The 27,845-nt window shown below is 39.9% G+C and overlaps 4 non-coding genes across 4 annotated transcripts; all 4 read right to left on the bottom strand.

Moving 5' to 3' along the window:
- Positions 1–3,127: 3,127 nt before the first annotated feature.
- trnar-ccg (transfer RNA arginine (anticodon CCG)) lies at positions 3,128–3,200 on the bottom strand. The gene has a single exon. It is a non-coding gene; the product is annotated as a tRNA-Arg (tRNA).
- Positions 3,201–8,527: 5,327 nt separating this feature from the next.
- trnar-ccg (transfer RNA arginine (anticodon CCG)) lies at positions 8,528–8,600 on the bottom strand. Its single transcript has one exon. It is a non-coding gene; the product is annotated as a tRNA-Arg (tRNA).
- Positions 8,601–13,889: 5,289 nt separating this feature from the next.
- Positions 13,890–13,962, bottom strand: trnar-ccg (transfer RNA arginine (anticodon CCG)). Its single transcript has one exon. It is a non-coding gene; the product is annotated as a tRNA-Arg (tRNA).
- Positions 13,963–19,889: 5,927 nt separating this feature from the next.
- On the bottom strand, positions 19,890–19,962 carry trnar-ccg (transfer RNA arginine (anticodon CCG)). Its single transcript has one exon. It is a non-coding gene; the product is annotated as a tRNA-Arg (tRNA).
- Positions 19,963–27,845: the final 7,883 nt, after the last annotated feature.

The following is a 27,845-nucleotide window of genomic DNA, read 5'->3' on the forward strand; positions in this document are numbered from 1 at the left end:
TAAGTTGAAAGATAAGGAAGAAAGAAGAAGAAAAAGAAAGATGGAGGGACTTTCACCACACCAGGCTGGAGGATACAGACTGTGAGCTTGAGACTTTGAGTCGGTTCGGAATGGAGTTAAGTCAGAATTATCAGAAATTAAAATATGATTGAAGTATAAAAAGGGTAATCTATGATGGAATCCAAAAGGAGAAGGGGAGAGTGTCACAAGGTACAGAATGAGTTCTTTTGTTCTCAGTGTACTGACTCTCCACGAAGCCTGACCTCACTGTGAGTGCTTTCTTTTCACTGTTGCGGTCTACGACCCCTTTTTAATGCTTGTTATGTGTTTTCATCTTTTGTGTAATGTTACAAAGATTTTGCATAGCTGTGAAAGCAGTTATTTCCAGTATTTTTACAGTTTTTGGGAAGGAGTGGCTGAAGAACAAACAAAATGAAAAATGATGTAATTTACTGGGTTTTAGTAAGCATGTGCTATGTTGATAATTTTATCTGTTCTGTCTTGTGTTTGATTTTGATATTGTTGAATTAAAATTGGAGTTATTGAGGTTAACTAATCCATCAGATTGTGGAAACCAGACTTTCATTGAGGCCACAGTGAAATTCTGGTTCTTATCAATTTAAATGTGAGAGTCTCAAAATATCAAATACGAAAATTGGTATTTTGAATTTCTTCAATGCTCAATATGTTGTGTATTGGTGAGTGTGAATTGATCTGATTGAAGTTGTGTTGGGTATTGGTGAGTGTGAATTGATCTGATTGAAGTTGTGTTGAGTATTGGTGAGTGTGAATTGTTCTGATTGAAGTTGTGTTGAGTATTGGTGAGTGTGAATTGATCTGATTGAAGTTGTGTTGAGTATTGGTGAGTGTGAATTGATCTGATTGAAGTTGTGTTGAGTATTGGTGAGTGTGAATTGATCTGATTGAAGTTGTGATTAGTATTGGTGAGTGTGAATTGATCTATAAGGAGTTAATGTTGTGTGTAACTGTAATCGAAGAATGATATCTTGTTATCTAGTACAGGACATCAATTTTGAAAATTTTTATATAATCATCTTGGTTGTACTGGAATGTATTAGCTGTTAGCAAACTGACAGCATCCCTTTAATCTTGTGATTGGCTGTGGTCAGAAAAAAAACGACTGAGAAAGAAAAAAATTACCCTTTGGATCTCGTATCTCTATGAGAAGAATTGGGAAATGTCGTGTCGTTCGACTATCCAAGAGTTAATAAATTTTCGACATCGTTTAAATAAATGCTAAATGCTTTAACAACAATTGGAATTTAATCTGCAAAGATTGTGGATAAAAAGGCCAGGCACAAGTGTTCCTTTTAAAAAAAAACGGACATGATTGAACTGAAATGCTATCCCCCGACACAAAAGTTTTTTAAAATTTACGTGAAAGCTACCTTGACATTTGCTGACGTACGTTGTGTGAGTCTGATGATATCTGGCTCCGGTGTTTTGTTTCTGCAAAAAAGTTAAGCCCTTTCAAGGCCATCAACATCTGTTTATAATTCACCAAGCAACAATCTTTGCATTTATTTTTAAAAATTGACAAAATTTAATTGGATATTTCCCCACGGTGACAGAATGGAATCATGAAATCATGAATCAACAAATTTATCCCGTGGACTCTCAAGAAAAGTCAAAACGGATTTTCTGTGTTTCTTTTTAAACAGTGGATATGGTCTTTGGGATGGCATGAGTTTTGATGCAGGATTACCAAGAGAAGTTCTTTGACATAACAGTAGTTTCATAAATTTACGGAGCAACCTTTGCTGGAAAAGTGTTGGTGCATGAAGTGATCCTGTGGTGTTAAGAATTTAAGATCTTATCCATAATCATCAGCAGATATCAAATCTCACAGCATGGTGCTGTTTTGGATGAAGGCTTAAGATTTGGATTTTGAAAATTCAGAATTACATAGAGAAGGAAAAACAATCATCAGCATTGATCAAATATCTTCTATACTTAACGAAGAATATACCAAGTTGCTTTTTCTCTTTTGAAAATGTTTTGATTTGTTTTGCTTTAACCCATTTATTTTCTGAGACAGAATGCGTATAGGGTGGGGGGTGGGGTGAGGGGGAGGGGGCTGGGGTAAATATATCCAAAAGTAATTGCAAACACTTCTGTCTCTACTGTAAAATCACAAAGTCTGGACATAATTGGGATCTGAAATTGGAATTGATAAGATAAATTGATAGGTGTTGTGGACTCGAGAAGGTAAAATTTACCTGTAGTTTAAGGGGATAATCAAATTCCATTTTAAAATAAAAGGAGTCCAGTCTAAATGGTTCCTGTCCAATGCTGTGAATCGAGGAAGAAAGTATTTTGGGGGGAAATAAAATTGTACGTTGACAAGTCCTGTCAGTCCAACAATAATGTGTCTGGATTTGGGATAATTCTGAAATGATGGAATGGGCTCAGACACAATGTAGTGGATCGTTGGGTAAAAGGAAGACATGTGTTAAAGGGACATTATTTTTCTGGAAAGTGCAGGTGACATTGTTCCCTGAGTATTGGGATGGCACACAGCTTGGTAGAAGCATCACATTGGTTTGTGCCACTGGTAAGCAAGTGATGGAGTGAGAAGGGTGCTGGACAGGAACTGCTTGCATTGCTTGATAAGTTAAAAGGAAAGCTCCCTGACTGTCATGGAATGCTTACGGAAGATGCTTTGGCGTTTGTTTCACAGCCAAAAGTGACCCCACCCCAGATGGGGCTTAAACCCACAATCACTGGGTTATGAAGCCAGTGCCTTATCCATTCGGCCACTGGGGCAATATGTGATCACAGCTTGGTGCTTGAAACTTGCCCGTTTGTCTCTGCCCAGTCACTTCCAAATTTGATGCCTTTTTCTGGGCCGGTCCTTTTCATACACAATCACACTGTATCAGGATCTGACCTGTTTTTGTGCATTAGCAATTGGTACATTTGTGTGTTGGGCAAAATGTTGATTTTTTGTGAAAAGCAAGTGGTTTTGTAAATGTTTCCTCACTTGCCCTGGGTGTCCATTTCAATAATTTGCAAGATGTCCCTCCGGAATGAAGCTATTTGTGTATTTGAGCAATGAGGACAAAGAGCTGGTTTTCACAGAATGAAGTTTATTTAAAATGAAGCACACCCCAGATGGGACTCGAACCCACAATCCCTGGCTCCGGAAGCCAATGCCTTATCCATTAGGCCACTGGGATCACATGAGTGTATTAGCAGCCTTGATGCACTTGGTTAGTGCTCTATATTCTCACTATATTCTACCTGTCCTTGTGACCACTCCCTTTGTTTCCATCAACATCCCCACCAATTCCATACACTTTAGCAGTGATTGGTTGTCGATTGGCAGGTTGACAAAGTTTTCCTTCAGCATGATGTCCTTCACTTTGACAAGCACGGTTACATTGATTAGCCTCCTGTTCCTGGATATATGCTCTGATTTATAAAGGACCTTGATATTTGATAACAAATGTTAGAGGGATTGGGGCTCCATCAGAGATTCGCGAGTATTCACGAGTTTTCAAAAATACAAGGCAATGATATAAATCATCAACAAAAACATCATTATGTTACTTCCACACCATGAAGGTGGAGGCATTCAATGCTGTAGTGTACAAGGTGGGTCTCGAGAAATCTGTGTGATTGAAGCTTGATTATTGTCAATCTGCTTACTGTATCTGTTCACTACCTCCCCTGGCTGAGAGGAGCTTACCTCAGCTCACAGCAGGTATTGAGCCTGGCAACTGCCTGCTCTGTGCAACTCAGTACCCCAGCACACTGTGCCTTTGTCTGCTGTGTATTTTTGTAATGTTCTAGCCCAGAGAGCATCTGAAGCTCGAATTTTCTCACTTGGAGAAAGAATGTGCTCTGTATTTGGTCACTGAATCTGATAACCTGAATCGTACATGTAATGTAATTGGGTGTCGACATTTCAAAGTAGCAACTGTGCCTGTGGTGTTGGGTAAAATGAGGATGAAGTTAATGGAGCAGAATTTGCCTGGAAAGTGCAGGTGACATTGTTCCCTTAGTGTTGGCATGGTGCACAGCTTGGTGTCAATGTGACATTTGTTTGTGCCACTGGAAAGCAAGCAATGGAGTGAGAAGGGTGCCAAACAGGAACTGTCTAGATTGGTTGTGTAAGGACATGGTTTGAAACAAGCATAGACAAGAATAGCACCAAGCATTGCAGCAAGAGGGTGGATGTTAAAGGGCGGCAAAGTTCAGCAGCTTTATGAGAAAGATAACTTAGAACCCCAAGAGGTCATTGAAAGAAAGCTGAGGCATTAGAATGATCAAAACAACCAAAGTTTGGAGTCAGTTTGCACCAGATATTTGCTAAGAAAGCATATACTCTAAAACCTGATTACAGTGAAATGCTACATAAACAGGAGACATGATTGGGCCATGCAACACCATGAGTGAATCCATACTAACCACTATCAGATGTTTATACAACAGAGGTAAGGGATGAGACAGCCACGACTCATGTTTGGTTGTTTTCACAGAGTCAGCACAGTGGGATAATTTACAACCAGGAGATAAGGACAAAGATGATTATGTGCAGAACGATGCAGCCGCAGAATGTAAAGGTAGGGAAGCTCCCTCCTAAGAGTTAGCGTTCTCATGAGGACGGTTGGAAGTCCATTGCCCAGGCAATCCACAGCGGTCAGATTGGATCAATTTTGGGAGTTGGGAAGTAAAACCAAGTTATATTGATTTCTTGTCATTTAATGTAATCCGAAGATGGTTGTATTATAACTATAATACTGTGTGAGTCAATCTATTAAAGCTTGTTATGTTATAACCACTCGGACTTGTATTGCGCGGAGGTTATTGTTGAAGGATTAACAACCCATTGAAGTGACAGTAATGGGAAAATCCATAAACAATTGTTGTCCCTTGATGGGCCGGAGTTTTAAAGGTTTAAAGTAGCTATTCTTTGGAGATTGACTGAGTGATTAAGACGAGCTGGGAAGGAGGAATAAATAGTTGGAAGCCAAGGAAAGGTAGGCAACCCCTCAACCCCATGAGATGTGAGGGGAAGGGGGAATAGGTGGTTGTCACCAAGTGAGCTAAAGGGAGCCAACCCTCAAACCAAAAAGAGAATAAACCATGCCGAGTGCACTAGATGGTTTATGATCGACAATCGACACATACGTGGAAAAGTCATTTGGGTCATGCATGCCATTGAGAGAAGAGGAAAGGAATTGTGCAGGAGGGCGAGGAGTTAAAATGAATCCTTTCACAGCAGAGAGAGGCTGGAAAGGAATTAGGTAAAAATCAGATGCAAAGTATATCTTGGAGAACAAAGGAACTTGTACTGTATCATTGAAAATCTGTCAGACTTTGTGTGAGGTGGAGACTAAGATGAAGAAACTGGTAAAGGTGAAGAAAATTAAAGAGCAGAATTGGAAATCGGGAGTCTTGTTGTTTCAGCCACAAGAGTTAGTGAGGTTGAGAGAGGAAGGTGAAATTCGGAAGGGTAAGTTGAAAGATAAGGAAGAAAGAAGAAGAAAAAGAAAGATGGAGGGACCTTCACCACACCAGGCTGGAGGACACAGACTTTGAGCTTGAGACTTTCAGTCGGTTCAGAATGGAGTTAAGTCAGAATTATCAGAAATTAAAATATGATTGAAGTATAAAAAGGGTAATCTATGATGGAATCAAAAAGGAGAAAGGGAAAGTGTCACAGGTTACAGAATGTGTTCTTTTGTTCTCAGTGTAGTGACTCTCAACAAAGCCTGTCCCCACTGTGAGTGCTTTCTTTTTGATTTTGCGGTCTACGGCCCCTTTTTAATACTTGTTATGTGTTGTCGTCTTTTGTGTAATGTTAGAGATTTTGCATAGATGTGAAAGCAGTTATTTCCAGTATTTTTACAGTTTTTGGAAAGGCGTGCCTGAAGGACAAACAAAATGAAAAATAATGTAATTTACTGGGTTTTAGTAAGCATGTGCTATATTGATAATTTTATCTGTTGTGTCTTGTATTTGATTTTGATATTGTTGAATTAAAATTGAAGTTATTGAGGTTAACTAAACTATCAGATTGTGGAAACCTGACTTTTATTGAGGCCACAGTGAAATTCTGGTTCTTATAAATTTAAATGTGAGAGTCTCAAAATATCAAATACGAAAATTGGTATTTTGAATTTCTTAAATGCTCAATGTATTGAGTATTGGTGAGTGTGAATTGATCTGATTGAAGTTGTGTTGAGTATTGGTGAGTGTGAATTGATCTGATTGAAGTTGTGTTGAGTATTGGTGAGTGTGAATTGATCTGATTGAAGTTGTGTTGAGTATTGGTGAGTGTGAATTGATCTGATTGTGGAGTTGTGATTAGTATTGGTGGGTGCGTATTGATGTATAAGGAGTTAATGTGTGTAACTGTAATCGAAGAACGATATCTTGTTATCTAGTACAGGACATCAATTTTTAAAATTTTTATATAATCATCTTGGTTGTACTGGAATGTATTAGCTGTTAGCAAACTGACAGCATCCCTTTAATCTTGTGATTGGCTGTGGTCAGAAAAAAAGCGACTGAGAAAAGAAAAAAATTACCCTTTGGATCTCGTATCTCTATGAGAAGAATTGGGAAATGTCGTGTCGTTGGATTATCGAAGAGTTAATGAATTATCGACATCGCTTAAATAAATGTTAAATGTTTTAACAACAATTGGAATTTAATCTGCAAAGATTGTGGATGAAAAGGCCAAGCACAAGTATTCCTTTTTAAAAAAAACGGACATGATTGAACTGAAATGCTATCCCCCGACACAAAAGGTTTTTTAAAATTTACGTGAAAGCTACCTTGACATTCGCTGACGTACGTTGTGTGAGTCTGGTGATATCTGGCTCCGGTGTTTTGTTTCTGCTAAAAAGTTAAGCCCTTTCAAGGATATCAACATCTGCTTATAATTCACCAAGCAACAATCTTTGCATTTATTTAAAATAATTGACAAAATTTAATTGGATATTTCCCCACGGTGACAGAATGGAATCATGAAATCATGAATCAACAAATTTAACCCGTGGACTCTCAAGAAAAGTCAAAACAGATTTTCTGTGTTCCTTTTTAAACAGCGGATATGGTCTTTGGGACGGCATGAGTGTTGATGCAGGATTACCAAGAGAAGTTCTTTGACAAAACAGTCGTTTCACAAATTTACGGAGCAACCTTTGCTGGAAAAGTGTTGGTGCAGGAAGTGATCCTGTGGTGTTAAGAATTTAAGATCTTATCCACAATCATCAGCAGATATCAAATCTCACAGCATGGTGATGTTTTGGACTAAGGCTTAAGATTTGGATTTTGAAAATTCAGAATTACATAGAGAAGGCAAAGCAATCATCAGCCTTGATCAAATATCTTCTATACTTAACGAAGAATATACCAAGTTGCTTTTCCTCTTTTGAAAATGTTTTGATTTGTTTTGCTTTAACCCATTTATTTTCTGAGGCAGAGTGCGTATAGGGTGGGGGGTGGGGTGAGGGGGAGGGGGCTGGGGGAGATATATCCAAAAGTAATTGCAAACACTTCTGTCTCTACTGTAAAATCACAAAGTCTGGACATAATTGGTATCTGAAATTGGAATTGATAAGATAAATTGATAGGTGTTGTGGACTCGAGAAGGTAAAATTTACCTGTAGTTTAAAAGGATAATCAAATTCTATTTTAAAATAAAAGGAGTCCAGTCTAAATGGTTCCTGTCCAATGCTGTGAATCGAGGAAGAAAGTATTTTGGGGGGAAATAAAATTGTACGTTGACAAGTCCTGTCAGTCCAACAATAATGTGTCTGGATTTGGGATAATTCTGAAATGATGGAATGGGCTCAGACACAATGTAGTGGATCGTTGGGTAAAATGAAGACATGTGTAAAAGGGGCAGTGTTTTCCTGGAAAGTGGAGGTGACATTGTTCCCTGAGTATTGGGATGGCACACAGCTTGGTAGAAGCATCACATTGGTTTGTGCCACTGGAAAGCAAGTGATGGAGTGAGAAGGGTGCTGAACAAGAACTGCTTGGATTGCTTGACAAGTTAAAAGGAAAGCTCCCTGACTGTCATGGAATGCTGACGGAAGATGCTTTGGCGTTTGTTTCACAGCCAAAAGTGACCTCACCCCAGATGGGACTTAAACCCACAATCACTGGGTTATGAAGCCAGTGCCTTATCCATTAGGCCACTGGGGCAATATGTGATCACAGCTTGGTGCTTGAAACTTGCCCGTTTGTCTCTGCCTAGTCACTGCCAAATTTGATGCCTTTTTCTGGGCCGGTCCTTTTCATACACAATCACACTGTATCAGGATCTGACCTGTTTTTGTGCATTAGCAATTGGTACATTTGAGTGTTGGGCAAAATGTTGATTTTATGTGAAAAGCAAGTGGTTTTGGAAATGTTTCCTCACTTGCCCAGGGTGTCCATTTCAATAATTTGCAAGATATCCCTCTGGAATGAAGCTATTTGTGTATTTGAGCAATGAGGACAAAGAGCTGGTTTTCACAGAATGAAGTTTATTTAAAATGAAGCACACCCCAGATGGGACTCGAACCCACAATCCCTGGCTCCGGAAGCCAATGCCTTATCCATTAGGCCACTGGGGCCACATGAGTGTATTAGCAGCCTTGATGCACTTGGTTAGTGCTCTACATTCTCACTATATTCTACCTGTCCTTGTGACCACTCCCTTTGTTTCCATCAACATCCCCACCAATTCCATACACTTTAGCAGTGATTGGTCGTCGATTGGCAGGTTGACAAAGCTTTCCTTCAGCATGATGTCCTTCACTTTGACAAGCACGGTTACATTGATTAGCCTCCTGTTCCTGGATATATGCTCTGATTTATAAAGGACCTTGATATTTGATAACAATTGTTAGAGGGATTGGGGCTCCATCAGAGATTCGCGAGTATTCACGAGTTTTCAAAAATACAAGGCAATGATATAAATCATCAACAAAAACATCATTATGTTACTTCCACACCATGAAGGTGGAGGCATTCAATGCTGTAGTGTACAAGGTGGGTCTCGAGAAATCTGTGTGATTGAAGCTTGATTATTGTCAATCTGCTTACTGTATCTGTTCACGACCTCCCCTGGCTGAGAGGAGCTAACCTCAGCTCACAGCAGGTATTGAGCCTGGCAACTGCCTGCTCTGTGCAACTCAGTACCCCAGCACACTGTGCCTTTGCCTGCTGAGTATTTTTGTAATGTTCTAGAACAGAGAGCATCTGAAGCTCGAATTTTCTCACTTGGAGAAAGAATGTGCTCTGTATTTGGTCACTGAATCTGATAACCTGAATCGTACATGTAATGTAATTGGGAGTCGACATTTCAAAGTAGCAACTGTGCCTGTGGTGTTGGGTAAAATGAGGATGAAGTTAATGGAGCAGAATTTGGCTGGAAAGTGCAGGTGACATTGTTCCCTTAGTGTTGGCATGGTGCACAGCTTGGTGGAAACGTTACATTTGTTTGTGATACTGGAAAGCAAGCAATAGAGTGAGAAGGGTGCCAAACAGGAACTGCCTAGATTGGTTGTGTAAGGACATGGTTTGAAACAAGCATAGACAAGAATAGCACCAAGCATTGTAGCAAGAGGGTGGATGTTAAAGGGGGGCAAAGTTCAGCAGCTTTATGAGAAAGATAAAATACAGAATCCCAAGAGGTCATTGAAAGAAAGCTGAGGCATTAGAATGATGAAAACAACCAAAGTTTGGAGTCAGTTTGCACCAGATATTTGCTAAGAAACCACATACTCTAAAACCTGATTACAGTGAAAGGCTACATAAACAGGAGACATGATTGGGCCATGCAACACCATGAGTGAATCCACACTAACCACTATCAGATGTTTATACAACAGAGGTCAGGGATGAGACAGCCACGGCTCATGTTTGGTTGTTTTCACAGAGTCAGCACAGTGGGATAATTTACAACCAGGAGATAAGGACAAAGATGATTATGTGCAGAACGATGCAGCCGCAGAATGTAAAGATAGGGAAGCTCCCTCCTAAGAGTTAGCGTTCTCGTGAGGACGGTTGGAAGTCCATTGCCCAGGCAATCCACAGAGGTCAGATTGGATCAATTTTGGGAGTGGGGAAGTAAAACCAAGTTGTATTGATTTCTTGTCATTTAATGTAATCCGAAGATGGTTGTATTATAACTATAATACTGTGTGAGTCAATCTATTAAAGCTTGTTATGTTATAACCACTCGGACTTGTGTTGCGCAGAGGTTATTGTTGAAGGATTAACAACCCATTGAAGCGACAGTAATGAGAAAATCCATAAACAATTGTTGTCCCTTGATGGGCCGGAGTTTTAAAGGTTTAAAGTAGCTATTCTTTGGAGATTGACTGAGTGATTAAGACGAGCTGGGAAGGAGGAATAAATAGTTGGAAGCCAAGGAAAGGTAGGCAACCCCTCAACCCCATGAGATGTGAGGGGAAGGGGGAATAGGTGGTTGTCACCAAGTGAGCTAAAGGTAGCCAACCCTCAAACCAAAAGGAGAATAAACCATGGCGAGTGCACCGGATGGTTTATGTTCGACAATCGACATATACGTGGAAAAGTCATTTGGGTCATGCATGCCATTGAGAGAAGAGGAAAGGAATTGTGCAGGAGGGCGAGGAGTTAAAATGAATCCTTTCACAGCAGAGCGAGGCTGTAAAGGAATTAGGTAAAAACCTGATGCAAAGTATATCTTGGAGAACAAAGGAACTTGTACTGTATCATTGAAAATCTGTCAGACTTTGTGTGAGGTGGAGACTAAGATGAAGAAACTGGTGAAGGTGAAGGAAATTAAAGAGCAGAATTGGAAAGCGGGAGTCTTGTTGTTTCAGCCACAAGAGTTAGTAAGGTTGAGAGAGGAAGTTGAAATTCGGAAGGGTAAGTTGAAAGAGAAGGAAGAAAGAAGAAGAAAAAGAAAGATGGAGGGACCTTCACCACACCAGGCTGGAGGATACAGACTGTGAGCTTGAGACTTTGAGTCGGTTCGGAATGGAGTTAAGTCAGAATTATCAGAAATTAAAATATGATTGAAGTATAAAAAGGGTAATCTATGATGGAATCAAAAAGGAGAAGGGGAGAGTGTCACAAGGTACAGAATGTGTTCTTTTGTTCTCAGTGTACTGACTCTCCACGAAGCCTGTCCTGACTGTCAGTGCTTTCTTTTCACTGTTGCGGTCTACGACCCCTTTTTAATGCTTGTTATGTGTTTTCCTCTTTTGTGTAATGTTACAAAGATTTTGCATAGCTGTGAAAGCAGTTATTTCCAGTATTTTTACAGTTTTTGGGAAGGCGTGGCTGAAGAACAAACAAAATGAAAAATGATGTAATTTACTGGGTTTTAGTAAGAATGTGCTATGTTGATAATTTTATCTGTTCTGTCTTGTGTTTGATTTTGATATTGTTGAATTAAAATTGGAGTTATTGAGGTTAACTAATCCATCAGATTGTGGAAACCAGACTTTCATTGAGGCCACAGCGAAATTCTGGTTCTTATCAATTTAAATGTGAGAGTCTCAAAATATCAAATATGAAAATTGGTATTTTGAATTTCTTCAATGCTCAATGTGTTGTGTATTGGTGAGTGTGAATTGATCTGATTGAAGTTGTGTTGAGTATTGGTGAGTGTGAATTGATCTGATTGAAGTTGTGATTAGTATTGGTGAGTGTGAATTGATCTGATTGAAGTTGTGATTAGTATTGGTGAGTGTGAATTGATCTATAAGGAGTTAATGTTGTGTGTAACTGTAATCGAAGAACGATATCTTGTTATCTAGTACAGGACATCAATTTTGAAAATTTTTATATAATCATCTTGGTTGTACTGGAATGTATTCGCTGTTAGCAAACTGACAGCATCCCTTTAATCTTGTGATTGGCTGTGGTCAGAAAAAAAACGACTGAGAAAGAAAAAAATTACCCTTTGGATCTCGTATCTCTATGAGAAGATTTGGGAAATGTCGTGTCGTTGGAGTATCCAAGAGTTAATACATTTTCGACATCGCTTAAATAAATGCTAAATGCTTTAACAACAATTGGAATTTAATCTGCAAAGATTGTGGATAAAAAGGCCAGGCACAAGTGTTCCTTTTAAAAAAAAACGGACATGATTGAACTGAAATGCTATCCCCCGACACAAAAGGTTTTTTAAAAGTTACGTGAAAGCTACCTTGACATTCGCTGACGTATGTTGTGTGAGTCTGATGTTATCTGGCTCCGGTGTTTTGTTTCTGCAAAAAAGTTAAGCCCTTTCAAGGACATCAACATCTGTTTATAATTCACCAAGCAACAATCTTTGCATTTATTTTTAAAAATTGACAAAATTTAATTGGATATTTCCCCACGGTGACAGAATGGAATCATGAAATCATGAATCAACAAATTTATCCCGTGGACTCTCAAGAAAAGTCAAAACGGATTTTCTGTGTTTCTTTTTAAACAGTGGATATGGTCTTTGGGATGGCATGAGTTTTGATGCAGGATTACCAAGAGAAGTTCTTTGACATAACAGTAGTTTCACAAATTTACGGAGCAACCTTTGCTGGAAAAGTGTTGGTGCAGGAAGTGATCCTGTGGTGTTAAGAATTGAAGATCTTATCCACAATCATCAGCAGATATCAAATCTCACAGCATGGTGATGTTTTGGACTAAGGCTTAAGATTTGGATTTTGAAAATTCAGAATTACATAGAGAAGGCAAAGCAACCATCAGCCTTGATCAAATATCTTCTATACTTAACAAAGAATATACCAAGTTGCTTTTCCTCTTTTGAAAATGTTTTGATTTGTTTTGCTTTAACCCATTTATTTTCTGAGACAGAGTGCGTATAGGGTGGGGGTGGGGTGAGGGGGAGGGGGCTGGGGGAGATATATCCAAAAATAATTGCAAACACTTCTGTCTCAACTGTAAAATCACAAAGTCTGGACATAATTGGGATCTGAAATTGGAATTGATAAGATAAATTGATAGGTGTTGTGGACTCGAGAAGGTAAAATTTACCTGTAGTTTAAGGGGATAATCAAATTCCATTTTAAAATAAAAGGAGTCCAGTCTAAATGGTTCCTGTCCAATGCTGTGAATCGAGGAAGAAAGTATTTTGGGGGGAAATAAAATTGTACGTTGACAAGTCCTGTCAGTCCAACAATAATGTGTCTGGATTTGGGATAATTCTGAAATGATGGAATGGGCTCAGGCACAATGTAGTGGATCGTTGGGTAAAATGAAGACATGTGTTAAAGGGGCAGTATTTGCCTGGAAAGTGGAGGTGACATTGTTCCCTGAGTATTGGGATGGCACACAGCTTGGTAGAAGCATCACATTGGTTTGTGCCACTGGTAAGCAAGTGATGGAGTGAGAAGGGTGCTGGACAGGAACTGCTTGGATTGCTTGATAAGTTAAAAGGAAAGCTACCTGACTGTCATGGAATGCTGACGGAAGATGCTTTGGCGTTTGTTTCACAGCCAAAAGTGACCCCACCCCAGATGGGGCTTAAACCCACAATCACTGGTTTATGAAGCCAGTGCTTTATCCATTAGGCCACTGGGGCAATATGTGATCACAGCTTGGTGCTTGAAACTTGCCCCTTTGTCTCTGCCCAGTCACTGCCAAATTTGATGCCTTTTTCTGGGCCGGTCCTTTTCATACACAATCACACTGTATCAGGATCTGACCTGTTTTTGTGCAATAGCAATTGGTACATTTGAGTGTTGGGCAAAATGTTGATTTTATGTGAAAAGCAAGTGGTTTTGGAAATGTTTCCTCGCTTGCCCTGGGTGTTCATTTCAATAATTTGCAAGATATCCCTCTGGAATGAAGCTATTTGTGTATTTGAGCAATGTGGACAAAGAGCTGGTTTTCACAGAATGAAATTGATTTGAAACCAAACTCACCCCAGATGGGACTCGAACCCATAATCCCTGGCTCCGGAAGCCAGTGCCTTATCCATTAGGCCACTGGGATCACATGAGTGTATTAGCAGCCTTGATGCACTTGGTTAGTGCTCTACATTCTCACTATATTCTACCTGTCCTTGTGACCACTCCCTTTGTTTCCATCAACATCCCCACCAATTCCATACACTTTAGCAGTGATTGGTCGTCGATTGGCAGGTTGACAAAGCTTTCCTTCAGCATGATGTCCTTCACTTTGACAAGCACGGTTACGTTGATTAGCCTCCTGTTCCTGGATATATGCTCTGATTTATAAAGGACCTTGATATTTGATAACAATTGTTAGAGGGATTGGGGCTCCATCAGAGATTCGCGAGTATTCACGAGTTTTCAAAAATACAAGGCAATGATATAAATCATCAACAAAAACATCATTATGTTACTTCCACACCATGAAGGTGGAGGCATTCAATGCTGTAGTGTACAAGGTGGGTCTCGAGAAATCTGTGTGATTGAAGCTTGATTATTGTCAATCTGCTTACTGTATCTGTTCACTACCTCCCCTGGCTGAGAGGAGCTCACCTCAGCTCACAGCAGGTATTGAGCCTCGCAACTGCCTGGCCTGTGCAACTCAGTACCCCAGCACACTGTGCCTTTGCCTGCTGAGTATTTTTGTAATGTTCTAGAACAGAGAGCATCTGAAGCTCGAATTTTCTCACTTGGAGAAAGAATGTGCTCTGTATTTGGTCACTGAATCTGATAACCTGAATCGTACATGTAATGTAATTGGGTGTCGACATTTCAAAGTAGCAACTGTGCCTGTGGTGTTGGGTAAAATGAGGATGAAGTTAATGGAGCAGAATTTGTCTGGAAAGTGCAGGTGACATTGTTCCCTTAGTGTTGGCATGGTGCACAGCTTGGTGGAAACGTTACATTTGTTTGTGACACTGGAAAGCAAGCAATGGAGTGAGAAGGGTGCCAAACAGGAACTGCCTAGATTGGTTGTGTAAGGACATGGTTTGAAACAAGCATAGACAAGAATAGCACTGTTAGCGTGGATTTTGGACTGTTGAATTAAAGGCAACGATGAAGTGACTGATGGGTACATGACAGTGGTATTTCCCCTAAAACCACATTGAAATGCGCTTTGTGTAGATTAGACTAACCTTAATTAAAGGCTTAAATATAACGCTTGACTACTAATAAAATGGACACTATTAAACAAAATGGATTCTGTTAACAAAGGGACACTATTAAATAAAATGGATTCTGTGACTGTGGGAAAGACAGTTAAAAGTGTTGAGTTTGTACATTCCAGAACTGGCTTACAGTCTGGGAAGACAAAGGACATTTCATAACGAACTGATAAAACTTTCGAACCAGACTGCATGAAACAAAGGCATGCTGTATTAAGGTGATAATAGTTGTTCGGACTTAATTGGTTAATGCGTAAGCAGTCCGTTGTTGCTATGCGGACTTAATTGGTTAATGTGTAAACTGTCCGTTGTTGCTGTGCGGACTTCATTGGTTAATGTGTGTAATCAAGATTTATGATGTAAAAGCTACTGAAATCTGTATTTCAAAGGTATAAAAAAGCATGACAACCATTTTAAAGTTGAGAAGGTAGCTGCGTTCACTACGGAGTGTCAGTCCTTCTCCCAAAGCTTTGTCCAATAAACTGCATGTTGAATCTTTAAGTCTGACTCCGAGTGGTGATTTTTTCCCACAACAGCACCAAGCATTGTAGCAAGAGGGTGGATGTTAAAGGGGGGCAAAGTTCAGCAGCTTTATGAGAAAGATAAAATACAGAATCCCAAGAGGTCATTGAAAGAAAGCTGAGGCATTAGAATGATGAAAACAACCAAAGTTTGGAGTCAGTTTGTACCAGATATTTGCTAAGAAACCACATACTCTAAAACCTGATTACAGTGAAAGGCTACATAAACAGGAGACATGATTGGGCCATGCAACAACATGAGTGAATCCACACTAACCACTATCAGATGTTTATACAACAGAGGTAAGGGATGAGACAGCCACGGCTCATGTTTGGTTGTTTTCACAGAGTCAGCACAGTGGGATAATTTACAACCAGGAGATAAGGACAAAGATGATTATGTGCAGAACGATGCAGCCGCAGAATGTAAAGATAGGGATCTCCCTCCGAAGAGTTAGCGTTCTCGTGAGGACGGTTGGAAGTCCATTGCCCAGGCAATCCACAGCGGTCAGATTGGATCAATTTTGGGAGTGGGGAAGTAAAACCAAGTTGTATTGATTTCTTGTCATTCAATGTAATCCGAAGATGGTTGTATTATAACTATAATACTGTGTGAGTCAATCTATTAAAGCTTGTTATGTTATAACCACTCGGACTTGTATTGCGCAGAGCTTATTGTTGAAGGATTAACAACCCATTGAAGTGACAGTAATGGGAAAATCCATAAACAATTGTTGTCCCTTGATGGGCCGGAGTTTTAAAGGTTTAAAGTAGCTATTCTTTGGAGATTGACTGAGTGATTAAGACGAGCTGGGAAGGAGGAATAAATAGTTGGAAGCCAAGGAAAAGTAGGCAACCCCTCAACCCCATGAGATGTGAGGGGAAGGAGGAATAGGTGGTTGTCACCAAGTGAGCTAAAGGTAGCCAACCCTCAAACCCAAAAGAGAATAAACCATGGCGAGTGCACCGGATGGTTTATGTTCGACAATCGACATATACGTGGAAAAGTCATTCGGGTCATGCATGCCATTGAGAGAAGAGGAAAGGAATTGTGCAGGAGGGCGAGGAGTTAAAATGAATCCTTTCACAGCAGAGCGAGGCTGTAAAGGAATTAGGTAAAAACCTGATGCAAAGTATATCTTGGAGAACAAAGGAACTTGTACTGTATCATTGAAAATCTGTCAGACTTTGTGTGAGGTGGAGACTAAGATGAAGAAACTGGTGAAGGTGAAGAAAATTAAAGAGCAGAATTAGAAAGCGGGAGTCTTGTTGTTTCAGCCACAAGAGTTAGTGAGGTTGAGAGAGGAAGATGAAATTCGGAAGGGTAAGTTGAAAGATAAGGAAGAAAGAAGAAGAAAAAGAAAGATGGAGGGACCTTCACCACACCAGGCTGGAGGATACAGACTGTGAGCTTGAGACTTTGAGTCGGTTCGGAATGGAGTTAAGTCGGAATTATCAGAAATTAAAATATGATTGAAGTATAAAAAGGGTAATCTATGATGGAATCAAAAAGGAGAAGGGGAGAGTGTCACAAGGTACAGAATGTATTCTTTTGTTCTCAGTGTACTGACTCTCCACGAAGCCTGTCCTGACTGTCAGTGCTTTCTTTTCACTGTTGCGGTCTACGACCCCTTTTTAATGCTTGTTACGTGTTTTCATCTTTTGTGTAATGTTACAAAGATTTTGCATAGCTGTGAAAGCAGTTATTTCCAGTATTTTTACAGTTTTTGGAAAGGCGTGGCTGAAGAACAAACAAAATGAAAAATGATGTAATTTACTGGGTTTTAGTAAGGATGTGCTATATTGATAATTTTATCTGTTCTGTCTTGTGTTTGATTTTGATATTGTTGAATTAAAATTGAAGTTATTGAGGTTAACTAATCCATCAGATTGTGGAAACCAGACTTTCATTGAGGCCACAGTGAAATTCTGGTTCTTATCAATTTAAATGTGAGAGTCTCAAAATATCAAATATGAAAATTGGTATTTTGAATTTCTTCAATGCTCAACGTGTTGTGTATTGGTGAGTGTGAATTGATCTGATTGAAGTTGTGATTAGTATTGGTGAGTGTGAATTGATCTGATTGTGGAGTTGTGATTAGTATTGGTGAGTGTGAATTGATCTATAAGGAGTTAATGTTGTGTTCAACTGTAATTGAAGAACGATATCTTGTTATCTAGTACAGGACATCAATTTTTATAATTTTTATATAATCATCTTGGTTTTACTGGAATGTATTAGCTGTTATCAAACTGACAGCATCCCTTTAATCTTGTGATTGGCTGTGGTCAGAAAAAAAGCGACTGAGAAAAGAAAAAAATTACCCTTTGGATCTCGTATCTCTATGAGAAGAATTGGGAAATGTCGTGTCGTTGGATTATCCAAGAGTTAATAAATTTTCGACATCGCTTAAATAAATGCTAAATGCTTTAACAACAATTGGAATTTATTCTGCAAAGATTGTGGATAAAAAGGCCAGGCACAAGTGTTCCTTTTAAAAAAAAACGGACATGATTGAACTGAAATGCTATCCCCCGACACAAAAGGTTTTTTAAAAGTTACGTGAAAGCTACCTTGACATTCGCTGACGTACGTTGTGTGAGTCTGATGATATCTGGCTCCGGTGTTTTGTTTCTGCAAAGAAGTTAAGCCCTTTCAAGGACATCAACATCTGTTTATAATTCACCAAGCAACAATCTTTGCATTTATTTTTAAAAATTGACAAAATTTCCCCACGGTGACAGAATGGAATCATGAAATCATGAATCAACAAATTTATCCCGTGGACTCTCAAGAAAAGTCAAAACGGATCTTCTGTGTTTCTTTTTAAACAGCGGATATGGTTTTTGGGACGGCATGAGTGTTGATGCAGGATTACCAAGAGAAGTTCTTTGACATAACAGTAGTTTCACAAATTTACGGAACAACCTTTGCTGGAAAAGTGTTGGTGCAGGAAGTGATCCAGTGGTGTTAAGAATTTAAGATCTTATCCACAGACATCAGCAGATATCAAATCTCACAGCATGGTGATGTTTTGGACTAAGGCTTATGACTTGGATTTTGAAAATTCAGAATTACATAGAGAAGGCAAAGCAATCATCAGCCTTGATCAAATTTTTTCTATACTTAACGAAGAATATACCAAGTTGCTTTTCCTCTTTTGAAAATGTTTTGATTTGTTTTGCTTTAACCCATTTATTTTCCGAGACAGAGTGCGTATAGGGTGGGGGGTGGGGTGAGGGGGAGGGGGCTGGTGGAAATCTATCCAAAAGTAATTACAAACACTTCTGTCTCTACGGTAAAATCACAAAGTGTGGCCATAATTGGTATCTGAAATTGGAATTGATAAGATAAATTGATAGGTGTTGTGGACTCGAGAAGGTAAAATTTACCTGTAGTTTAAGGGGATAATCAAATTCTATTTTAAAATAAAAGGAGTCCAGTCTAAATGGTTCCTGTCCAATGCTGTGAATCAAGGAAGAAAGTATCTTGGGGGGAAATAAAATTGTACGTTGACAAGTCCTGTCAGTCCAACAATAATGTGTCTGGATTTGGGATAATTCTGAAATGATGGAATGGGCTCAGACACAATGTAGTGGATCGTTGGGTAAAATGAAGACATGTGTGAAAGGGGCAGTATTTGCCTGGAAAGTGGAGGTGACATTGTTCCCTGAGTATTGGGATGGCGCACAGCTTGGTAGAAGCATCACATTGGTTTGTGCTACTGGTAAGCAAGTGATGGAGTGAGAAGGGTGCTGAACAAGAACTGCTTGGATTGCTTGATAAGTTAAAAGGAAAGCTCCCTGACTGTCATGGAATGCTGACGGAAGATGCTTTGGCGTTTGTTTCACAGCCAAAAGTGACCCCACCCCAGATGGGACTTAAACCCACAATCACTGGGTTATGAAGCCAGTGCCTTATCCATTCGGCCACTGGGGCAATATGTGATCACAGCTTGGTGCTTGAAACTTGCCCGTTTGTCTCTGCCCAGTCACTGCCAAATTTGATGCCTTTTTCTGGGCCGGTCCTTTTCATACACAATCACACTGTATCAGGATCTGACCTGTTTTTGTGCATTAGCAATTGGTACATTTGTGTGTTGGGCAAAATGTTGATTTTATGTGAAAAGCAAGTGGTTTTGGAAATGTTTTCTCGCTTGCCCTGGGTGTCCATTTCAATAATTTGCAAGATATCCCTCTGGAATGAAGCTATTTGTGCATTTGAGCAATGTGGACAAAGAGCTGGTTTTCACAGAATGAAGTTTATTTAAAATGAAGCACACCCCAGATGGGACTCGAACCCACAATCCCTGGCTCCGGAAGCCAATGCCTTATCCATTAGGCCACTGGGATCACATGAGTGTATTAGCAGCCTTGATGCACTTGGTTAGTGCTCTACATTCTCACTATATTCTACCTGTCCTTGTGACCACTCCCTTTGTTTCCATCAACATCCCCACTAATTCCATACACTTTCGCAGTGATTGGTCGTCGATTGGCAGGTTGACAAAGCTTTCCTTCAGCATGATGTCCTTCACTTTGACAAGCACGGTTACGTTGATTAGCCTCCTGTTCCTGGATATATGCTCTGATTTATAAAGGACCTTGATATTTGATAACAATTGTTAGAGGGATTGGGGCTCCATCAGAGATTCGCGAGTATTCACGAGTTTTCAAAAATACAAGGCAATGATATAAATCACCAACAAAAACATCATTATGTTACTTCCACACCATGAAGGTGGAGGCATTCAATGCTGTAGTGTACAAGGTGGGTCTCGAGAAATCTGTGTGATTGAAGCTTGATTATTGTCAATCTGCTTACTGTATCTGTTCACTACCTCCCCTGGCTGAGAGGAGCTAACCTCAGCTCACAGCAGGTATTGAGCCTGGCAACTGCCTGGTCTGTGCAACTCAGTACCCCAGCACACTGTGCATTTGCCTGCTGAGTATTTTTGTAATGTTCTAGCCGAGAGAGCATCTGAAGCTCGAATTTTCTCACTTGGAGAAAGAATGTGCTCTGTATTTGGTTACTGAATCTGATAACCTGAATCGTACATGTAATGTAATTGGGTGTCGACATTTCAAAGTAGCAACTGTGCCTGTGGTGTTGGGTAAAATGAGGATGAAGTTAATGGAGCAGAATTTGTCTGGAAAGTGCAGGTGACATTGTTCCCTTAGTGTTGGCATGGTGCACAGCCTGGTGGAAATGTTACATTTGTTTGTGACACTGGAAAGCAAGCAATAGAGTGAGAAGGGTGCCAAACAGGAACTGTCTAGATTGGTTGTGTAAGGACATGGTTTGAAACAAGCATAGACAAGAATAGCACCAAGCATTGTAGCAAGAGGGTGGATGTTAAAGGGGGGGCAAAGTTCAGCAGCTTTATGAGAAAGATAACTTAGAACCCCAAGAGGTCATTGAAAGAAAGCTGAGGCATTAGAATGATCAAAACAACCAAAGTTTGGAGTCAGTTTGTACCAGATATTTGCTAAGAAACCACATACTCTAAAACCTGATTACAGTGAAAGGCTACATAAACAGGAGACATGATTGGGCCACGCAACACCATGAGTGAATCCACAGTAACCACTATCAGATGTTTATACAACAGAGGTAAGGGATGAGACAGCCACGACTCATGTTTGGTTGTTTTCAAAGAGTCAGCACAATGGGATAATTTACAACCAGGAGATAAGGACAAAGATGATTATGTGCAGAACGATGCAGCCGCAGAATGTAAAGATAGGGATCTCCCTCCTAAGAGTTAGTGTTCTCGTGAGGACGGTTGGAAGTCCATTGCCCAGACAATCCACAGAGGTCAGATTGGATCAATTTTGGGAGTGGTGAAGTAAAACCAAGTTGTATTGATTTCTTGTCATTCAATGTAATCCGAAGATGGTTGTATTATAACTATAATACTGTGTGAGTCAATCTATTAAAGCTTGTTATGTTATAACCACTCGGACTTGTGTTGCGCAGAGGTTATTGTTGAAGGATTAACAACCCATTGAAATGACAGTAATGGGAAAATCCATAAACAATTGTTGTCCCTTGATGGGCCGGAGTTTTAAAGGTTTAAAGTAGCTATTCTTTGGAGATTGACTGAGTGATTAAGATGAGCTGGGAAGGAGGAATAAATAGTTGGAAGCCAAGGAAAGGTAGGCAACCCCTCAACCCCATGAGATGTGAGGGGAAGGGGGAATAGGTGGTTGTCACCAAGTGAGCTAAAGGTAGCCAACCCTCAAACCCAAAAGAGAATAAACCATGCCAAGTGCACTAGATGGTTTATGTTCGACAATCGACATATACGTGGAAAAGTCATTAGGGTCATGCACGCCATTGAGAGAAGAGGAAAGGAATTGTGCAGGAGGGCGAGGAGTTAAAATGAGTCCTTTCACAGCAGAGAGAGGCTGTAAAGGAATTAGGTAAAATCAGATGCAAAGTATATCTTGGAGAACAAAGGAACTTGTACTGTATCATTGAAAATCTGTCAGACTTTGTGTGAGGTGGAGACTAAGATGAAGAAACTGGTAAAGGTGAAGAAAATTAAAGAGCAGAATTGGAAATCGGGAGTCTTGTTGTTTCAGCCACAAGAGTTAGTGAGGTTGAGAGAGGAAGGTGAAATTCGGAAGGGTAATTTGAAAGAGAAGGAAGAAAGAAGAAGAAAAAGAAAGATGGAGGGACCTTCACCACACCAGGCTGGAGGATACAGACTTTGAGCTTGAGACTTTCAGTCAGTTCGGAATGGAGTTAAGTCAGAATTATCAGAAATTAAAATATGATTGATGTATAAAAAGGGTAATCTATGATGGAATCAAAAAGGAGAAAGGGAAAGTGTCACAAGGTACAGAATGAGTTCTTTTGTTCTCAGTGTCCTGACTCTCAACAAAGCCTGTCCCCACTGTGAGTGCTTTCTTTTCGCATTTGCGGTCTACGGCCCCCTTTTAATGCCTGTTTTGTGTTGTCGTCTTTTGTGTAATGTTACAGAGATTTTGCATAGATGTGAAAGCAGTTATTTCCAGTATTTTTACAGTTTTTGGAAAGGCGTGCCTGAAGAACAAACAAAATGAAAAATAATGTAATTTACTGGGTTTTAGTAAGCATATGCTCAATTGATAATTTTATCTGTTCTGTCTTGTGTTTGATTTTGATATTGTTGAATTAAAATTGAAGTTATTGAGGTTCACTAAACTATCAGATTGTGGAAACCGGACTTTTAATGAGGCCACAGTGAAATTCTGGTTCTTATCAATTTAAATGTGATGGTCTCAAAATATCAAATACGAAAATTGGTATTTTGAATTTCTTAAATGCTCAATGTATTGTGTATTGGTGAGTGTGAATTAATCTGATTGAAGTTGTGTTGAGTATTGGTGAGTGTGAATTAATCTGATTGAAGTTGTGTTGAGTATTGGTGAGTGTGAATTAATCTGATTGAAGTTGTGTTGAGTATTGGTGAGTGTGAATTGATCTGATTGAAGTTGTGTTGAGTGTTGGTGAGTGTGAATTGATCTGATTGTGGAGTTGTGTTGAGTATTGGTGAGTGTGAATTGATCTGATTGAAGTTGTGTTGAGTGTTGGTGAGTGTGAATTGATCTATAAGGAGTTAATGTTGTGTGTAACTGTAACCGAAGAACGATATCTTTTTATCTTGTACAGGACATCAATTTTGAAAATTTTTATATAATCATCTTGGTTTTACTGGAATGTATTAGCTGTTATCAAACTGACAGCATCCCTTTAATCTTGTGATTGGCTGTGGTCAGAAAAAAAGCGACTGTGAAAAGAAAAAAATTACCCTTTGGATCTCGTATCTCTATGAGAAGATTTGGGAAATGTCGTGTCGTTGGATTATCCAAGAGTTAATAAATTATCGACATCGCTTAAATAAATGCTAAATGGTTTAACCACAATTGGAATTTATTCTGCAAAGATTGTGGATAAAAAGGCCAAGCACAAGTATTCCTTTTTTAAAAAAACGGACATGATTGAACTGAAATGCTATCCCCCGACACAAAAGGTTTTTTAAAAGTTACGTGAAAGCTACCTTGACATTCGCTGACGTACGCTGCGTGAGTCTGATGATATCTGGCTCCGGTGTTTTGTTTCTGCAAAGAAGTTAAGCCCTTTCAAGGACATCAACATCTGTTTATAATTCACCAAGCAACAATCTTTGCATTTATTTAAAATAATTGACAAAATTTAATTGGATATTTCCCCACGGTGACAGAATGGAATCATCAAATCATGAATCAACAAATTTAACCTGTGGACTCTCAAGAAAAGTCAAAACGGATTTTCTGTGTTTCTTTTTAAACAGTGGATATGGTTTTTGGGACGGCATGAGTGTTGATGCAGGATTACCAAGAGAAGTTCTTTGACATAACAGTAGTTTCACAAATTTACGGAACAACCTTTGCTGGAAAAGTGTTGGTGCAGGAAGTGATCCAGTGGTGTTAAGAATTTAAGATCTTATCCACAGACATCAGCAGATATCAAATCTCACAGCATGGTGATGTTTTGGACTAAGGCTTATGACTTGGATTTTGAAAATTCAGAATTACATAGAGAAGGAAAAGCAATCATCAGCCTTGATCAAATATCTTCTATACTTAACGAAGAATATATCAAGTTGCTTTTCCTCTTTTGAAAATGTTTTGATTTGTTTTGCTTTAACCCATTTATTTTCTGAGACAGAGTGCGTATAGGGTGGGGGGTGGGGTGAGGGGGAGGGGGCTGGGGGAGATATATCCAAAAGTAATTGCAAACACTTCTGTGTCTACTGTAAAATCACAAAGCCTGGACATAATTGGTATCTGAAATTGGAATTGATAAGATAAATTGATAGGTGTTGTGGACTCGAGAAGGTAAAATTTACCTGTAGTTTAAGGGGATAATCAAATTCTATTTTAAAATAAAAGGAGTCCAGTCTAAATGGTTCCTGTCCAATGCTGTGAATCAAGGAAGAAAGTATTTTGGGGGGAAATAAAATTGTACGTTGACAAGCCCTGTCAGTCCAACAATAATGTGTCTGGATTTGGGATAATTCTGAAATGATGGAATGGGCTCAGGCACAATGTAGTGGATCGTTGGGTAAAAGGAAGACATGTGTTAAAGGGGCAGTATTTGCCTGGAAAGTGGAGGTGACATTGTTCCCTGAGTATTGGGATGGCACACAGCTTGGTAGAAGCATCACATTGGTTTGTGCTACTGGAAAGCAAGTGATGGAGTGAGAAGGGTGCTGAACAAGAACTGCTTGGATTGCTTGACAAGTTAAAAGGAAAGCTCCCTGACTGTCATGGAATGCTGACGGAAGATGCTTTGGCGTTTGTTTCACAGCCAAAAGTGACCCCACCCCAGATGGGACTTAAACCCACAATCACTGGGTTATGAAGCCAGTGCCTTATCCATTCGGCCACTGGGGCAATATGTGATCACAGCTTGGTGCTTGAAACTTGCCCGTTTGTCTCTGCCCAGTCACTGCCAAATTTGATGCCTTTTTCTGGGCCGGTCCTTTTCATACACAATCACACTGTATCAGGATCTGACCTGTTTTTGTGCATTAGCAATTGGTACATTTGTGTGTTGGGCAAAATGTTGATTTTATGTGAAAAGCAAGTGGTTTTGTAAATGTTTCCTCGCTTGCCCTGGGTGTTCATTTCAATAATTTGCAAGATATCCCTCTGGAATGAAGCTATTTGTGTATTTGAGCAATGTGGACAAAGAGCTGGTTTTCACAGAATGAAGTTTATTTAAAATGAAGCACACCACAGATGGGACTCGAACCCACAATCCCTGGCTCCGGAAGCCAGTGCCTTATCCATTAGGCCACTGGGATCACATGAGTGTATTAGCAGCCTTGATGCACTTGGTTAGTGCTCTACATTCTCACTATATTCTACCTGTCCTTGTGACCACTCCCTTTGTTTCCATCAACATCCCCACCAATTCCATAAACTTTAGCAGTGATTGGTCGTCGATTGGCAGGTTGACAAAGCTTTCCTTCAGCTTGATGTCCTTCACTTTGACAAGCACGGTTACATTGATTAGCCTCCTGTTCCTGGATATATGCTCTGATTTATAAAGGACCTTGATATTTGATAACAATTGTTCGAGGGATTGGGGCTCCATCAGAGATTCGCGAGTATTCACGAGTTTTCAAAAATACAAGGCAATGATATAAATCACCAACAAAAACATCATTATGTTACTTCCACACCATGAAGGTGGAGGCATTCAATGCTATAGTGTACAAGGTGGGTCTCGAGAAATCTGTGTGATTGAAGCTTGATTATTGTCAATCTGCTTACTGTATCTGTTCACTACCTCCCCTGGCTGAGAGGAGCTAACCTCAGCTCACAGCAGGTATTGAGCCTGGCAACTGCCTGCTCGGTGCAACTCAGTACCCCAGCACACTGTGCGTTTGCCTGCTGAATACTTTTGTAATGTTCTAGCCCAGAGAGCATTTGAAGCTCGAATTTTCTCACTTGGAGAAAGAATGTGCTCTGTATTTGGTCACTGAATCTGATAACCTGAATCGTACATGTAATGTAATTGGGTGTCGACATTTCAAAGTAGCAACTGTGCCTGTGGTGTTGGGTAAAATGAGGATGAAGTTAATGGAGCAGAATTTGGCTGGAAAGTGCAGGTGACATTGTTCCCTTAGTGTCGGCATGGTGCACAGCTTGGTGGAAACGTTACATTTGTTTGTGACACTGGAAAGCAAGCAATGGAGTGAGAAGGGTGCCAAACAGGAACTGCCTAGATTGGTTGTGTAAGGACATGGTTTGAAACAAGAATAGACAAGAATAGCACCAAGCATTGTAGCAAGAGGGTGGATGTTAAAGGGGGGACAAAGTTCAGCAGCTTTATGAGAAAGATAACTTAGAACCCCAAGAAGTCATTGAAAGAAAGCTGAGGCATTAGAATGATGAAAACAATCAAAGTTTGGAGTCAGTTTGCACCAGATATTTGCTAAGAAACCACATACTCTAAAACCTGATTACAGTGAAAGGCTTGAAAGACATGATTGGGCCATGCAATACCATGAGTGAATCCACACTAACCACTATCAGATGTTTATACAACAGAGGTAAGGGATGAGACAGCCACGGCTCATGTTTGGTTGTTTTCACAGAGTCAGCACAGTGGGATAATTTACAACCAGGAGATAAGGACAAAGATGATTATGTGCAGAACGATGCAGCCGCAGAATGTAAAGATAGGGAAGCTCCCTCCTAAGAGTTAGCGTTCTCGTGAGGACGGTTGGAAGTCCATTGCCCAGGCAATCCACAGAGGTCAGATTGGATCAATTTTGGGAGTGGGGAAGTAAAACCAAGTTGTATTGATTTCTTGTCATTTAATGTAATCCGAAGATGGTTGTATTATAACTATAATACTGTGTGAGTCAATCTATTAAAGCTTGTTATGTTATAACCACTCGGACTTGTGTTGCGCAGAGGTTATTGTTGAAGGATTAACAACCCATTGAAGCGACAGTAATGAGAAAATCCATAAACAATTGTTGTCCCTTGATGGGCCGGAGTTTTAAAGGTTTAAAGTAGCTATTCTTTGGAGATTGACTGAGTGATTAAGACGAGCTGGGAAGGAGGAATAAATAGTTGGAAGCCAAGGAAAGGTAGGCAACCCCTCAACCCCATGAGATGTGAGGGGAAGGGGGAATAGGTGGTTGTCACCAAGTGAGCTAAAGGTAGCCAACCCTCAAACCAAAAAGAGAATAAACCATGGCGAGTGCACCGGATGGTTTATGTTCGACAATCGACACATACGTGGAAAAGTCATTCGGGTCATGCATGCCATTGAGAGAAGAGGAAAGGAATTGTGCAGGAGGGCGAGGAGTTAAAATGAATCTTTCACAGCAGAGCGAGGCTGTAAAGGAATTAGGTAAAAACCTGATGCAAAGTATATCTTGGAGAACAAAGGAACTTGTACTGTATCATTGAAAATCTGTCAGACTTTGTGTGAGGTGGAGACTAAGATGAAGAAACTGGTGAAGGTGAAGAAAATTAAAGAGCAGAATTGGAAATCGGGAGTCTTGTTGTTTCAGCCACAAGAGTTAGTGAGGTTGAGAGAGGAAGTTGAAATTCGGAAGGGTAAGTTGAAAGATAAGGAAGAAAGAAGAAGAAAAAGAAAGATGGAGGGACCTTCACCACACCAGGCTGGAGGATACAGACTGTGAGCTTGAGACTTTGAGTCGGTTCGGAATGGAGTTAAG

The sequence above is a fragment of the Heptranchias perlo genome, chromosome 11 (assembly GCF_035084215.1).
Source record: "Heptranchias perlo isolate sHepPer1 chromosome 11, sHepPer1.hap1, whole genome shotgun sequence".
In the NCBI taxonomy this organism is placed as follows: Eukaryota; Metazoa; Chordata; class Chondrichthyes; order Hexanchiformes; family Hexanchidae; genus Heptranchias; species Heptranchias perlo.